Below are 17,626 nucleotides of genomic sequence, written 5' to 3'. Positions count from 1 at the left end.
AGTGGAACATCTATCAGTTTTTACAGTAATGCATATTAAAGCATTTTTATGTGAAAATCTCCAGACTATTGACACGAGAGAAGTGGAAATTTCTGAATATGATGACCCTGTGGCAGCTGGTCAGTCATTCACTACAGCTGACTCAGAGGAGACTTCAGACTCAGTAGAATCCAGCTGCTCGACCTTGCCTGTGCCCAAATACCACTTTCTGGTGCCATCAAAAATCAGTAATTCAGTCATGTGGGTTATCTCAAAGGTAAGAGGTAGCACAATAAATAAGTCCCTCCTCCTCAATATTATGCATGTCTTCACTTTTCACCTTGGGCATATCACCTACTTGCCCAGCCAGTTTTTCCTTTCTGTGAGTTTTGTTCCAAAGGCCCTGGGGCTAAATACCATAACTCACAGCTTCCAGGCAAGGGGATTGGGGTAAGGGGCAGATTTTGCAGTATCTCTAGCAATTTTCCAAACAATAGCCATTCAGGAACATAGACCTTTGTTTCAGCGGTTCAGGAGAGTTCATTCTGAGGAGCGAAAACTCATTTGCTGGTGGCAGTGATTCAAGCTGCTAACTTCACAGAGAATATCGCCAGAGCCAAATTCTTTCCCAGTTATGGAGGTCAGAGGTGAGCAACTGTGCTTACAGGGCAAAGCTCTTTTATGGATCCCCTTGGCTTTCTGCTTTCTTCTTTACAGTTGATTAACACCCAATGGCCATTTCTTTAAAAAAAGAAAAATTTAATTCCTTGGTTTAATTAGCTTTCCTAAGGCAGTACTCACCACAGCCTGCCGGGATCCAGACCAGACAATGACAAGACTTCGTGATACTTGATTTCAGTTCAAGGTAATTTATTGTTGTAGCTCACTTAATTCCAAATGTTGTCTCAGGGCTTGTGTGGTCAAAATAAGGCCTGGATTTAACCCTTGACCGGCACACGTGAGGACTTTTACATGCTGAGTTAATGTATCCGCTGTAGGGGCTCTTTGGAGAGCCTGAAACTTCTTGCTTTGGTTTGACATTTTGCCTCAACTTCACGGTCACTGTCTTAAGATCAGTCTTCCCTTCCCCTCTTCAGAGCATTTGCTGATTGTGTGGGTTTTGCTACTGTTAATTTTAACATACCATGGAGTACTTCTTTCTGCCTCATTCTTTGAACAATCAATAAATGTTTATTGAAAGCCCAGACAGCATGGTTTATTTATACATTTACTACATACCTGCAGATTTAGATAATCATATTTGTTTTTATTCTTTTATGACAACGTTTCAGTGTTATATGGTAGAGACAATAAAGTATAATGGTTAAGTGCATGAATGCTAAGCCAAATTGCCTGAGTTCAAATCTGGCTCTGACATCTCACAACTGTGTGATCCTGGGCAAGTTAAGTGATGACGCCATGCCTCAGCATCCTCATATGTAAGATCAGGATAATAACACTATCTACTTTTGGGCTTGTTAAATAGTAAATTAATTAAGAGAAGTAAAGCAGAACAGTGCTTGGGCTGATAGCAAGTCCTCATAATGCCACTCATAAGCAGCATTTATTAGTGGATATCACTACTGAGAGATCAGTTATTATTTCACTGAGGAATGAGATTATAAATTATCTACAATTCGCTGTCCTATCAACTGTCTTTCATCTATAACCTGGTTTGTGCAAGGCATGATGGGTAATGAAGCCACGGAGGGGAATCCTACACAAACTCTACTCTTGACTTGATTGGGAATGTTGCACATAGATCACAACTGTGTGATGATTTGCTGCATGAAGAAGTCGCCTCGTTGGACCAGCCTGACTAGTGACTGAGTTAGGACCCTGTACAGCACAGGATAGTGTGAAGTCTCACAGCATTCTGATATCCAAGGCCTTCTTTCCTCTAAGGCTTTCAAAATGACCTCACCTTTGTTGGTGACCTCTGCTCCTGGAAGAAGCCCAGGACACAAGAAAGGAAACAATTCCCAGTGACCTTTAAGAAGACCCTTGAAGGTGGTGGTATTGTATGTTACTGATTCTAAGATGCACATTTTTTCCCACCTTTTTATTCTTCTGAAATCAGAGGCAGCAAAAAAGTATTGTGGGCGCTCTTGCCTCTACATGCGAAAATGTGGTCATAGGTGCTCGGCTGCCACTTCATTTGAGTTATGCGCAATGTCAGTACCACAGGACTTGAGATTTATTGTTGTTGAAATATCTTCAAAATTATTCCACTGTGCTATGAATTGAGATGCAAACTTATACGTGCAGGAAGGCACAGAAACAGAGCACTGTAATATGTGATTTAAAAAAATGATGACTGTGCTCACTTTGTACTAAAATTGGAACGATATGGAGAAGATTAGCATGGCCCCAGAGCAAGGATGACAGGAAAATTTGTGAAGCGTTCCATATAAAAAAAAAAAAAAAAAAAAAAATTATGACCAGTAAGTCTAAAAGAGCACTTTCATTAAACATAAAATAAAATTCTAAGTGCTAAGAAAGCATGGGCCATAGTTCAGTTGGCAGCATTTTGTTTCTTCGTGGTACATAAAATAATGCTTCATTTTATAATTAAAATTTTCTTAGATTTGATGAAATGTACATCCTAAACCTTAAGAAGGAAGACTATAAAATAGCTACCTTGAAATTTTCCACAACATTCCAAATTTTCAATTTTTGGCAGAACCAAGTTCTACCTACATTCATATTTAATTTTTAAACTCCTCTCATTTTTTAAACTTAAATACATTTCTTTTGAAAGAAAAAGTATACTTCTGTGAGACGAAGGTTTTACTGTGCTAGTTGAGTGGTTTAAATATGAATTATAATTAATCCATAACTATTAAGCTGAAAAAAACATGTTTGACCATTTACCATCTAAAATCATCTTACTGGGGCACCTGGCTGGCTCAGTCAGTGAAGCATGCAACTCTTGATCTCAGGGTTGTGAGTTCAAGCCACAAGTTGGGTGTGAAGATTACTTAAAAATAAAATCTTTAAAAATAAATACATAAATAGAATGCAGGCATATGCAGAATCCTGTGGGGAAACCCCACATTTAGGTGAGATCCCCCTGCTCAGATCGGTCACTTCCTTCCAGCCACTAAGCCATTTCCACCATTTCCAGACTCTTTATTTGTACTCGCTTTCAAGAAAGAAATTTGCACGGAAAAATCCTTCCCAAACTGAAATCAGAGAGCTACCATCAATTTATGTGTTTGACTTCTCAGCACTCATTAATTCCCATGTTTGTTTTTGTTACTCAGGGTTGTAAAGTTCAATGCCCTCTTTCAACCATGATGCCTGATTCTCTAAGGTTGCTGGACACTTTGTCATGAGTTCTTACCAACGTTTTGATAGCAGTGATTGTGGAACTTTGAGAGAGGGGTTTGATTTTAGTCTAGGGAGATCATTTTCAAGATTGGTACTTGTCCTTCATTTACTTTCAGTTTATAAACCCAGTCATATGTCTTCTTTGACTCAATAGAGCATCACTTTCACGGATGGACAGGACTCTTGTATCAACAAGATGAGGAAATTCTGTTTATCAGCAGGTGACACTTTCCCCACTTTTTACTTCCTACTAATTATCGCTGTTAAGTTTTCAGGGTCCTATCACAAAGAGCAGTTCATTAATTTTAATTATTTTTGAAATTAATTGGCTCCAATACAGAGTGAGGCTGGCAGATGCCAGAGGGTTAGAGTCGCGGAAATTAATTAACAAAGAGTGGAAGCTCTTATTGGCCGATGCTTTTTGCTATCTTCCTTTTTTTTTCATTTAACCACTTCAGAATGGGTCTCCGACCCTTCAGACTGGAGGCAGGAGAAAGGTTAGAGCTGAATGTTCAAGACATAAAAAACTGAAGTCGCAGGCCCTGGCCAGGAGCAGAGTGCTTGGCTTGTTTTGCATTATATTCCAGCTATATCACTATCGGATCTGGATTTAGAAAACCCACAGATCAGTTGGTTCCCAAATCATGTCCAACTGGTGTCTATGTTTATTTGATTCCAGATGGAAGTTGACACTTAGAAGCTTGACTGGAACCCCTCTGCATGGCAACCTGTTAAAATTCGATTTCAGTGGCCCACAGAAGTCCTCTGCTCTGTGAAGGTGTGGCACTTTGCTGGTAGTCTTTAAACATCAAACCAGTTAGAATCTGTTGCTGTATATTCCACTATTAAGTCCATATCTGTTCCAGTTTCTCTTGTAAAAAGTACCCTCCTGATGTGGAAGAGTAGTGCTCTCTAGCATTGCTAGAGGCAGTATAAATTGGTACAATCTTTCTGTCTGTCTGTTTTTTTTTTTAATTTTATTATGTTAGTCACCATACAGTACATCATTAGTTTTTGATGTGGTGATCCACGATCCACTGTTTTCATATAACACCCAGTGCTCCATGCAGTATATGTCCTCCTTAATACCCATCACCGGGCTAACCCATTCCCCCACCCCCCTCCCCTCTAGAACCCCCAGTTTGTTTCTCAGAGTCCATCGTCTCTCATGGTTCGTCTCCCCCTCCGATTCCCCCCTTCATGTTTCCCTTCCTTCTCTTAATGTCCTCCGTGCTATTCCTTATGTGCCACGAATAAGTGAAACCATATGGTAATTGACTTTCTCTGCTTGACTTATTTCACTGAGCATACTCTCCTCCAGTCCCATCCGTGTTGATGTAAAAGTTGGGTATTCATCCTTTCTGATGGCTGAGTAATATTCCATTGTATATATGGACCACATCTTCTTTATCCATTCGTCTGTTGAAGGGCATCTCGGCTCTTTCCACAGTTTGGTTATTGAGGACATTGTTGCTATGAACATTGGGGTGCATATGGCCCTTCCTTTCACTACATCTGTGTCTTTGGGGTAAATACCCAATTGCCGGGTCATAGGGTAGCTCTATTTTTAAATTTTTGAGGAAACTCCACACTGTTTTCCAAAGTGGCTGTACCAATTTGCATTCCCACCAACAGTGTAAGACGGTTCCCCTTTCTCCACAACCTCTCCAACATTTGTTGTTTCTCTCCCTGTCCATTTTTGCCATTCTAACTGGTGTAAGGTGGTATCTCAATGTGGTTTTGATTTGAATTTCCCTGATGGCTAATGATGATGAACATTTTTTCATGTGTCTGTTAGCCATTTGTATGTCTTCTTCAGAGAAGTGTCTGTCCACATCTTCTGCCCACTTTTTGACTTGATTATTTGTTTTTTTGGGTGTTGAGTTTGAGAAGTTCTTTATAGATCTTGGATACCAGCCCTTTATCTGTAGTGTCATTTGCAAATATCTTTTCCCATTCTGTGGGTTGCCTCTTTGTTTTGTTGACCGTTTCCTTTGCTGTGCAGAAGCTTTTTATCTTGATGAAGTCCCAAAAGTTCATTTTTGCTTATGTTTCACTAGCTTTTGGAGATGTATCTTGAAAGAAGTTGCTGTGGGCAATGTCAAAGAGATTACTGCCTATATTCTCCTCTAGGATTTTGATGGATTCCTGTCTCACATTGAGGTCTTTCATCCACTTTGAGTTTATCTTTGTGAATGGTGTTAGAGAATGGTCGAGTTTCATTCTTCTGCATGTGGCTGTCCGATTTTCCCAGCACCATTTATTGAAGAGACTGTCTTTTTTCCATTGCATGTTTTTTCTTGCTTTGTCAAAGATTATTTGACCATAGAGTTGAGGGTCCATATCTGGGTTCTCTATTCTGTTCCATTGGTCTATATGTCTGTTTTTGTGCCAGTACCATGCCATCTTGGTGATCACAGCTTTGTAATATAGCTTGAAATCAGGCAATGTGATGCCCCCAGCTTTTTCTTTTTCAACATTTCCTTGGCGATTCGGGGTCTTTTCTGATTCCATACAAATTTTAGGATTGTTTGTTCCAGCACTTTGAAAAATGTCATTGGAATTTTGATCGGGATGGCATTAAAGGTGTAGATTGCTCTGGGTAGCATAGACATTTTAACAATGTTTATTCTTCCAATCCATGAGCATGGAATATTTTTCCATCTTTTTGTGTCTTCTTCAATTTCTTTCATGAGTACTCTGTAGTTCCTAGAGTATAGATCCTTTACCTCTTTGGTTAGGTTTATTCTGAGGTATCTTATGGTTTTTGGTGCTATTGTAAATGGAATCGTTTCTCTAATTTCTCTTTCTACAATTGTGTTGTTAGTGTATAAGGAAGCAACTGATTTCTGTGCATTGATTTTGTATCCTGCCACATTACTGAATTGCTGTATGAGTTCTAGTAATTTGGGGGTGGAGTCTTTTGGGTTTTCCACATAAAGTATCATGTCGTCTGCAAAAAGAGAGAGCTTGACGTTTTCTTTGCCAATTTGAGTATCTTTTATTTCTTTTTGTTGTCTGATTGCTGTTGCTAGGACTTCTAGTACTATGTTGAACAATAGTGGTGAGAGTTGGGCATCCTTGACGTGTTCCTGATCTTAAGGGAAAGGCTCTCAGCCTTTCCCCGTTGAGGATGATATTCGCTGTGGGTTTTTCATAGATGGATTTTATGAACTTGAGAAATGTTCCCTCTATCCCTATACTCTGAAGAGTTTTAATCGGGAAAGGATGTTGTATTTTGTCAAATGCTTTTTCTGCATCAATTGAGAGGACCATATGGTTCTTCTCCCTCCTCTTATTAATGTGTTCTATCACATTGATTGATTTGCGAATGTTGAACCACCCTTGCATCCCAGGGATAAATCCCACTTGGTCGTGGTGGATGATCCTTTTAATGTATTGTTGGATCCTATTAGCTAGGATTTTGTTGAGGATTTTGGAATCCATATTCATCAGGGATATTGGTCTGAAATTCTCCTTTTTGATGGAGTCTTTGCCTGGTTTGGGGATTAAGGTAATGCTGGCCTCATAGAATGAGTTTGGAAGTTTTCCTTCTGTTTCTATTTTTTGAAACAGCTTCAGTAGAATAGGTATTATTTCTTCTTTGAATGTTTGGTAGAATTCCCCAGGGAATCCATCAGGCCCTGGCCTCTTGTTTTTTGGGAGGTTTTTGATCACTGCTTCAATCTCGTTACTGGTTATTGGCCTATTCAGGTTGTCAATTTCTTCTTGTTTCAGTCTTGGCAGCTTATAGGTTTCCAGGAAGGCCTCCATTTCATCCAGATTGCTCAGTTTATTGGCATATAGTTGTTGATAATAATTTCTAATAATTGTTTCTATTTCGTTGGTGTTAGTCGTGATATCTCCCCTTTCATTCATAATTTTATTAATTTGCGTCCTTTCTCTTTTCTTTTGGATAAGTCTGGCCAGTGGTTTATCAATCTTATTAGTTCTTTCAAAGAACCAACTTCTAGTTTCATTGATCTGGTCTACTGTGTTTCTGGTTTCTAATTCATTGATCTCTGCTTTAATTTTAATTATTTCTCTTCTAATGCGTGGCTTAGGCATCGTTTGTTGATTTTTCTCTAGTTCTTTAAGGTGTAGAGTTAGTTGGTGAATTCGGGATTTTTCTATTTTTTTGAGTGAGGCTTGGATGGCCATGTATATCCCCCTTAGGACCGCCTTTGCAGTATCCCATAGGTTTTGGACTGATGTGTTTTCGTTCTCATTGATTTCCATGAATTGTTTAAGTTCTTCTTTGATTTCCTGGTTGACCCAAACTTTCTTGAGCAGAGTGGTCTTTAGCTTCCAAATGTTTGAATTTCTGCCAAATTTTTTCTTGTGATTGAGTTCCAGTTTTAAAGCATTGTGGTCTGAGAGTATGCAGGGAATAATCTCAATCTTTTGGTATCGGTTGAGACCTGATTTGTGACCCAGTATGTGGTCTATTCTGGAGAAAGTTCCATGTGCACTCGAGAAGAATGAATATTCTGTTGTTTTAGGGTGGAATGTTCTGTAAATATCTATGAGGTCCATCTGGTCCAGTGTATCATTCAAAGCTCTTGTTTCCTTGTTGATTTTCTGTTTAGATGATCTGTCCATTGCTGAGAGTGGAGTTTTGAGGTCTCCTACAATTAACGTATTGTTATCAATATGACTCTTTATTTTGGTTAACAGTTCACTTATGTAGATGGCTACTCCCATGTTGGGGGCAGAGATATTTACAATTGTTAAGATCTTCTTGTTGGATAGACCCTTTAAGAATGTTATAGTGCCCTTCTGTGTCTCTAATTACAGACTTTAGTTTAAAATCTAATTTGTCTGATACAAGAATTGCTACCCCAGCTTCCGCTGGCATGGAAGATGGATCTCCATCCCTTCACTTTCAGTCTGGTTGTATCTTTAGGTTCAAAATGAGTCTCTTGTAGGCAGCCTATGGATGGGTCCTGTCATTTTATCCAACCTGCAACCCAGTGCCGTTTTATGGGAGCATTTAGGCCATTCACGTTGAGAGTGATTATTGAAAGATATGAATTAGTTGTCATCATGTTGCCTGTGAAGATGTTGTTTTTATAGATTGTCCCTGTAAATTTCTGTTGTATATCACTCTTGGGGTCTTTCTCCTTTTATAGAACCCCCCCTTAATATTTCTTGCAGAGCCGGCTTAGTGGTCACATATTCTTTCAGTTTCTGCCAGTCATGGAAGCTCTGCATCTCTCCATCCATTCTAAATGAAAGCCTTGCCGGATAAAGTATTCTTGGCTGCATGTTCTTCTCATTTAGTACCCTGAATATGTCTTGCCAGGCCTTTCTGGCTTGCCAGGTCTCTGTGGATAGGTCTGACGTTATTCTGATCTTCCTCCCTCTGTACGTAAGGAATCTCTTCACCGTAACTGCCCTTAAGATGGTTTCCTTTGTTCTAAGATTTGGAAGTTTTACTATTACATGCCAGGGTGTTGGCATGTTTTCCTTGATCTTGGGAGGGGTACTCTCTGCCTCTAGGACGTGAATGTTTGTTTCATTCCCCAGATTAGGGAAGTTCTCAGCTATGATTTTCTCAAATACATCTTCTAGTCCTCTCTCTCTCTCCACTCCCTCCGGGATTCCAATTATTCTGACATTGGAACGCTTCATGGTGTCACTTATTTCTCTGATTCTATTTTCATGGATTCTGAGTTGTTTTTCCCTGGCCTCCTCTTTTCCCTTTTTATCTATTATATTGTCTTCCAGGTTGCTTATTCGTTCTTCTGCCTCAGTTACCCTAGCTGTTAGATTATCTAGATTGGATTGGATCGCATGGATAGCATTTTTAAGTTCTGCCAATTCAGCTTTCATTTCTGCCCTTAGAGACTCTATGTTGCCATTAATTGATTTCTCCATTCTAGCCATCGTCTTCACAATTGCTAGCCTGAATTCCATCTCCGACATCTTGGTTATATCTGCATCCATTTGTAAATCTGCAGTATAAGTCATAATCTCTGAGTCTTTTCTATTTTGGGGGCTCCTCCTCCTAGTCATTCTGTTGATGGGTGTTTGAGGGAATGTATAGAGTCCAAATTATTGACCAGAACCCAAGCAAGATCAACCTGTTTTCTTGGGACCTGGCCTCTTGTTTTCCCAGCCTGTCTTCTGGGGGAGGGGCCTGCCGCGCTGTTACTCAGGCAACCCTGTTTGGGCAGAGTTGCCCTGCCCCCCTGTGGTGGGGGATGGGCTCCACGGGAATCAGTTTTGGGGTCTTTTCTCTGGCGGCTTTCCCTGGCGGCTTTCCACGTCTCTTCTGCGAGTCAGAGCAGAAGAGACCGTTTCCAACCCTCTGCCTCAGAGCAGAGAGACCGCAGTCTGTTCTTCAGTGTGCTCTCCAGGCCACACCGTCTCCGTTTCTGTCCGTGCTGCTATAAACTGCAGCGGCCTGGGTTGTGCGCCCCTCCGCAGCACCCCCAGTCCTGCCTCCAGGTCGGAGCACGTCGCTGCCCTCTGTGCTTCTAAAACCGCCAGCCGCCCCCAGTCCACATGCAGGACCCCGCCGCTCCGGGTTTCCTACCCAGGGGCTGCCCTAAAGTCCTTTCCCTGCCGCTACCAGTCTGCAAGTCTGTGCCCCGTCCCCAGGGAGCGAGGCTGTTGCTCACCGGCGGTGTAGGATCCCCACGGCCAGGCACCCTCCCGCTGCTGTTTATCCTCCGATATCTGCCCACGGAATCACGGCTCCCTGCTTCGTACCTCGAAACCAACCGCCTGTGATATTCTGTTTGTAGAGATCCAGATCTTCGTACATCTCAGGCTGGTTTCGTGGGTGCTCAGAGTGGTCTGGTAGATATCCAGCTCAATTCCGGGCACCAGTTGAAATAGGGTCCCCTACTCCTCTGCCATCTTTCCTAGTCCTCTGTCTTTCTTGTCTTTCTTATCTTTCTGGAAAGCAAAATAGCCATAGCCATAAGGTGTCATCAAATGCACATACTCTTTGACCAAAATTTCCGCAACTGTTTTGTTCAAGGAAATAGTAAGAAACGTGGGCAAAGACTTCTCAACAGGAAAGTTCATTGCACCATTAATTATAGTAGTGAAATATTAGAAAAACCTAAACATCCCAACCGCTTGAATAATATACAGCCAGCAGAAGTGACTCCATAGAATATTTGATACTGAAAAATGTTTATCTTCTATTGTGAAGTTGAAGAGCCATGTCCCAGAACTATATAGTGTTATTCTAATTTTAATATTTTTATATAATTATAGCAGTTTATGGGGGGCATAATTACAGTGTACTTTTTATTTTCATCTCTATATGTTTCTGTATTTTTCAAATTTTCTACATTGAACCACCACCACTCTTATAATCAGAGAGGGAACATGAAAGCCTTTAAAAAACAAGAAAGAAAGCACCTCCTTGAGACATAGCATAATTGTTGAAATTAAAAGTTTATCAAAATCAAGGCCTTATTCTTCCTGAAAGTTCAGGAAAAGGAAACTATGATTTGCTAAGGGCTTGTCACATATTAAGCACTGTGCTAGGACCTTTTTACATATATATATATTTTTTTTTTTTTTGAAAGAGAGCACGCACGAACAGGGGGAGGGGCAGAGGCAAAAGGAGAAAACAGACTCCCCACTGAGCAGAGAGTCCACAGGGCTCGCGGGGCTCGATCCCAGGACCCCGGATCAAGACCTGAGCTGAAGGCAGATGCTTAACTGACTGAGCCACCCAGGCGCCCCCCTTTTTACATATGTTATTCCACTTAATCATCACAATAGTCTATAAGGCATGTACTATTATCTTTAGGATAGCTAAATAGTTCTGGCATATGCAAAATAGAGAATAATATAACAAGCATAGAGAATAACATTAAAAAAATCCATATTTTCAGCTTCCAACTTAAGAAATTAAATATGTCTGACACAGAGGATGCTGCCTGTGTACTTATCCCCAGGGCCATTCTGTTTTCTTCCATTGAGAAGTAACCATTATCTTGAATATGGAGTTTATTATTACTTATGCAAATTATTGTTCCTTGGCTACATATGTTGGTATCCATAAACTAGACTGAATCAGTTACCGTCCAATCAGGAAAGTAGGAATCACTCTATGTATTACACACAAAGGGAGATTTAATACTGAGAATTACAGAAGTAGAGAAAGGGCTGGAGAAGCAAATGGGATAATGTTTAGTTTCATCCATTTGCCTCCCAGATCAATTCTCTATCCTTCTTTGGGCCCAGGAAACTAAGCCGTACAGACTGCCTCATGGTATTCTCTCGACTTCTGACTTCTGGTTGGTTTTGGCCCGTAGGAACTACCGGCAAGAAGTTGAGGGGAAGAGGAGAATGGGATCAGAGGAGCTATTCCCTTGGCTTCCTTCTTGTTGGGTTGCTAGCACATTGGCTCTGCGGCTGCTCAAATAGCCACGGATACTGTGGAAATGCTCATTTCCAGTCACCTCTTCCTCTTGCTGCTGCTGCCATTGCTGGAAGCACAACCGGAACAGAGAGGAAAATGGCTTCTCCCTTTCTTCCGTTTCCTAATCTCCTGCCAATGCTTTGCACTGGCAACATCTAACCAGAGCCTGTGACATGGAGTTCACAGGTTGCCAACCTCTTGCATCACAGAAGAGCGCACAGAAAGGCTGGAGTGGGGCTGAGAGCCAACAGCACATAACCCGCACAAGGGCACAGTATTGTTTGCATTTTTAAAACTGTATAGGCAGTGTCATGCTATACGTATCCTTCCTTTTTCGTTTAACCTTATCCTTTTGAGATCTGTCCATGTTGATACATGTGGCCGTAGTTAATTCATTTTAACTGCAATGTTGTATTCAGTAATGGTATTTCTGTAAGGGAACTAGTAAAGATAGAAACGTGGACGTTACTGGCATCAGAATAAAAGAGATATAAAGATAATATATGGCAAATTATAAAGAGCAGGTAAAGTTAGATTAAAGGAAAACATTTCTAAAAACTTTTCATTCCTTCATTCAGCACAGATGCATTGAGCTTCTACCATGTCCTAGGCATTGTGCTTGACACAAAGCAGAAAATTGAATATGAGATTGAGAAGTTGCTGATGCATAGACAATTAGATACACGATTTTCATCAAGGTAATAAGTACTATGATAGGGTTATGACTATGGTGCTGTAGAGGCACAGAGCTTGATAAATAGAAAAACTACAGAGCAATTTCAGCTATATAGATTTAAAATTTCTAAATAAGTAAAATACTGTATTATAAATGAAATTCAGCCGTATAGTGAAGAAATGATACCATGACCAAAAGAATGCAAACAGCCTCAACGTTTTAAAAAAACTTATAAGTGAGAAAAATCATGGATTAAATGGAAATATGTCAAAGACTCATTTGAAAAAATTCTGCAGCTTCTCCTAATAGAAAGTTGAAATAAGATTAGCAGGATTCCATCTCAACATAATAAAGATTAGTTAGCAAAAACTAAAAACAAACGTCATATTAAATAAATTATTTACTACATTTCCATGTAAAGCAGGAGTAAGATACCACTAGCAATCATCTTGTTTTGGAAGCCTTAGATAATACAGCACATTTAAAAAAATAATAATATTAGGCATTGTAACAAGTATCAAATTGTGAATTATGATATTGCTATTAAAATAGAAATATATGATTTATTTATTTGAGAGAGAGCGCATGCACGTGCACGCATGTGAGGGGGAGGGGCAGAGAAAAAGGGAGAAAATCCTCAAGCAAACTCCCCACTGAGTACGGAGCCCAACACAGGGCTCGATCCCAGGACCCCGAGGACCCTGAGATCATGACCTAAGCGGAAACCAAGAGTCAGACACTCAAACAACTGAGCCACCCAGGCATCCCTGTCCATGATATATTATTAAACAAAAGGAGAAGGGAAAGCAAATTGCAGAGACCTGGGTATGTGACCTTGTGGTGGGGAGGGGAAGAACAGGCAACGTGTTTGTACCTAGATGTGTATCAGTTTGTATTTGGTGAGGGAAAGAATGGAACTATACATACCAAACTCAACATTGGTTATCTCAGAGTAGAGCTAGAGAGTAAGAGTTAGTGGACTTTTTATTGTTTTAATTATATATCTTTGTATTATTTTAAAATCAGTCCCTTTTATCATCTTAAACAGAATTTTTAATTTTTAATCAGATGGTTAAGGAAGCCTTTCTGTAGTGATGCTTGAGCTCAGTTTGAAAGATGAACAGTGTTCACTGAAGAAAGAATCAGTAAAGAGGGCTCTTCTCCGCAGGGGACAGCAAGAGCAAAGATGGTGCATGTGAGTCATCTCCATCATCACCAGACTCTGACATTTATGGGTTTACATGTGGGATGTTTGGTCCTAACAAAAGAGCAGTGACCAAATTCAGCAAATTCTCCTCTCCTTTCGTGTCATAGCTGGAAGGAAGGCACTAAAGGTACCCTCCCCAAAGAAGTTGATGGCCTGACAACATTCCTTTATGATCAAACATTCTCTTCATGATCAAAGAGAAGCCCTAAGCACTTCTATTGAGACTACAGCTTCCTGATCAGTCTCCAGGAGGGAAGGGCTGAGCCAAGCTGTGTGTATGTGTGTGCGTAAGGGGGTGTTCACGATTAGAGATGATGGGAGCATTTCCATTCTTTCCCAACAGCTAGATCATTCTTTCCTTTCTTGCATTTATTATTTTTCTTCCTTTACCCCTCACTCTATCCCCAGCTTCTCCCTCACTTTCACCCAGATGCTGTTTGGCTGCACCATGAACATTCCCACCATAAGTGGTCGAGCAGTCCCTTTGCTCTACAGTCATGGCATCAAGCCATGTACAAGGAAGAGCCTCCTTGGGGAGGGGCTTCCCCTCCTCAAGATACACACCTGGTGGGGAGACCTCATTCTGGAATTCAAAGTTCAGTTCCCAGACAGATTCACAGCAAAGACACAATAGATCCTTCAGCAGCTCTTACCCTATTCTGTGACCCTGCTCTGGCCTAACCCAGGGTCCACCACATCAGTACCTCCATAGATATGTAACTGGGGTGCAGGGGTGCAAGAGCACTGGGCTTTAGGGGTCCCAGACAGACGGGGTTTGACCACTTACCCCTGACAAAATCCAAAGACAGATGAGTGGTGGTGAAACAAGAAAGGAATTTATCTCAGTGAGGCCAACACCGGGAAGACAGCAGACTAGTGTCTCAAAGACTGTCTCTAAAGTGCTGAAAAAACTTCTAGGTTTATATAAGGAAAACGTGGGACAAAGGTCAGAGGGTAGTGCAGGTGGGCAGTAAAGGTCAGTTGATCATTGTCTTGGGGTCAATCACATGGGGTCTTGCTGATACCAGGTCAGGCGTTATTGGTTGAGGGGGTAGTTTCAGTCCCACCTGGGATGCTTTGCCCACAGGGTCACTAGGCTGAGTTAAGAGCTGGAAAGAAGAACTTAATCACGTAGAAAGTACAGACTGAGGAAACAATGGAGGTAGTTGAAGTCCTCTCTCAGATACACTCTTTGCCCAATATCTACCTGCTCTGACTCCACTGAACACTAGCAACTCTTCTTTAAAGGCAAGTACCACTGGCTTTAGGAAAATGTTCCCATCTGTACCTGTCAAAGAGCCAGGTACTAGGGTAGACTCTTAATTGTTTTTTTCTCATTTTGAGAAGCCCTCGAATGCTTTTATAGTAGTTTTGTTTTGGTCTTGCTTTGCTTTGGTATATTTTTGTAAATGTATTATGAAAACACAAAGTATTTTTTATAATTTTTTTTTTTAGAGATAGGGTGTGTGCCAACTGAGGGAGGTAGGGGCAGAGGGAGAGAGAGAGTCTTTTTTTTTTAAAGATTTTTATTTATTTATTTGACACACAGAGAGAGAGCACAAGCAGGGGGAGTGGGAGAGGGAGAAGCAGGCTTCCCGCTGAGCAAGGAGCCCAATGCGGGACTCAATCCCAGGACCCTGATATCATGACCTGAGCTGAAGGCAGTCGCTTAACTGACTGAGCCACCCAGGCGTCCCGGGAGAGAGAGAATCTTAAGCAGGCTCCAAGCCCAGCACAGACCCTGACACAGGGCTGGATCTCACAACCCTGAGTTCATGACCTTAGCCGAAATCAAGAGTTGGACACTTAACCGACTGAGCCGCCCAGGTGCCCCAACACAAAGTATTTTTCAAATAAGACATCTGAGCAGGTGTAGATGAAGGCCCCAGGATGGGGATGGGTGTGCAATACCACTGTCAATCTTTCTCCATACCCCTTGTCACCTTTTAGAAGGCAAAGAAGGAACTCACAGCTTAAGCTAACCCATTCCTTTCTCTAAGCCCAAACTCCTAGGATATACTAACTATATACTCAAACACAGCACAGATGGAAGACCACACTCTTCCATTAGAAGAATCAGGTCTATTTGGAAAGAATACATGTCCTTGGTTATAAAAGGAAGAACATTCTCTTCAAAGAATATACCAGCTTGAGAACTCATCGATTTTCTCTAAGTGAACTGAACTTTCTTATTGAAAGAAATTTTCCTCCAAAATAGGGCTGGGGAAGCACTTCTGGCTGACTGACAGAGACACATCCCCAAAGACAGGGTCTAGGGCAATGGTGGGAGTGTCCTAAGCATCATGACATCCTTGGCTCATGATGGAAGGTATTGGCTGGGGACACAAACTCCCTGGGGGCATGGACCCTCCTGTCCCTGCTTGGACAATTCTAGCCCTCAAAGCCTACTTGATTCATTGCACAAGGTGGCACTTGTAGTCAGAGGGAGACCCTTACTGTAGCCAATATCAGCATGACTTGATTACTAAAGCTATATAGTAAGTGCCTCATGGGCCCCTCCCTAGTCCCAAGGTCAAATATCAGTTAGCCTAAGTCAAGCCTGGTAATTCTATTCACTTTGTCAGAGTCTGATTTAGGCATGAACATATGATACAACCTTGGTGGATAAAGCATAAGTGTTCTGGATGGCTTCTAGGGAAGTGTTCATTGGTCTTAAAAAAGATACAAAGCCAAAAATGTATTCTCTTCTCATACACTGTCACATGACAATGTAATGTGTGGAGCTCCTAATAGTCATCTTGTTTTCATGTGTGAAAAGCTAAGAGAAGCAAAGAGAAGCTCACCCTCCCTGTACCCAGACATCATTGAGACCATGAGTTAACCAATTCTGGAATTTCACTGTTTCCAAACTTCTTGTTATGTGAAATAATAAAATTGCCTCAATTTATAAGCCACTTTTAGTTGGTTTATGTTCCTTGCCACTGAAAGCATTCTATTACAGCCCACGTTGAAGGCAACACAACGAACAGACTTTGTTAAAAACACAATAGGAGACAAGGAGGACAAGATTAAGAAAAGCAAGAGAAATGAAACAGATGAACAGAGATAAAGAGGATTAGAGAGAAAATTCTAGAGAAAGAAAATAGCAAAGGAATATCTAAACATACAGACATTTAGTATCCCTAATAATGAGAACTAAAATATTGAATCTGAACATATACTTGGCTAAACAGAAGAAAAATTAACTACTAAGGACAGATACCACATAAGCATTAACCAAATGGAGAATCATTTCCTATTCTAAGATTGAAAGACTCAACATCATAAAGTCTTCAGTTCTCTCTAAATAATAGGTTTAACAAGATCCCAATAAAAACACTAAGACTTTTTTTTTTAACTAGGCAAATTGATTTGTTTAGTTCAGCGGTCAGCAAACTATGGCCTATGGGCCAAGTCCGGTGCATCCTATTTTTGTAACTAAAGTTTTATTAGGACACAGCCACACCCACTCAATTACGTATTGTTTTTTTAAAAGACTTTATTTGACAGAGAGAGAGAGTGCACACAGCACGGGGTGGGGAGGCAGCAGAGGAAGAGGGAGAAGCAGGCTCATGGAGCAGGGAGCCTGATGCGGGGCTTGATCCCAGGGTGACCCAAGCCGAAGCAGACGCTTAACCACTGAGCCACCCAGGTGCCCCTCAATTACTTATTGTTATTTTTTTTAATTTTATTATGTTATGTTAATCACCATACATTACATCATTAGTTTTTGATGCAGTGTTCCATGATTCATTGTTTGTGTATAACACCCAGTGCTCCACGCAGTACGTGCCCTCCTTAATACCCATCACCAGGCTCACCCATCCCCCCACCCCCCTCCCCTCTAGAACCCTCAGTTTGTTTCTCAGAGTCCATAGTCTCTCATGGTTTGTCTCCCCCTCTGATTTCCCCCCTTCATTTTTCCCTTCCTGCTATCTTCTTTTTTTTTTTTTTTAACATATAATGTATTGTTTGTTTCAGAGGTACAGGTCTGTGACTCATCAGTCTTACACAATTCACAGCGCTCACCATAGCACAT

At 41.0% G+C, this 17,626-nt stretch overlaps 1 long non-coding RNA gene and 1 other non-coding gene across 2 annotated transcripts; both read left to right on the top strand.

Annotated features, from left to right (window-relative positions):
- Positions 1-68: 68 nt before the first annotated feature.
- On the top strand, positions 69-11,935 carry LOC141374743 (uncharacterized). Its single transcript, XR_012381868.1, has 3 exons — positions 69-256; positions 3,992-4,090; positions 11,598-11,935. It is a non-coding gene; the product is annotated as an uncharacterized lncRNA (long non-coding RNA).
- LOC112810369 (U6 spliceosomal RNA) lies at positions 2,292-2,395 on the top strand. The gene has a single exon (XR_003204813.2). It is a non-coding gene; the product is annotated as a U6 spliceosomal RNA (small nuclear RNA).
- Positions 11,936-17,626: the final 5,691 nt, after the last annotated feature.

The sequence above is a fragment of the Callorhinus ursinus genome, unplaced genomic scaffold (genome assembly GCF_003265705.2).
Source record: "Callorhinus ursinus isolate GAN/ISIS: 27379988/994484 unplaced genomic scaffold, GSC_fseal_2.0 scaffold2, whole genome shotgun sequence".
In the NCBI taxonomy this organism is placed as follows: Eukaryota; Metazoa; Chordata; class Mammalia; order Carnivora; family Otariidae; genus Callorhinus; species Callorhinus ursinus.
Note: the sequence above shows the minus strand (reverse complement) of the source record. Positions and strands in the feature narration are given on the sequence as shown.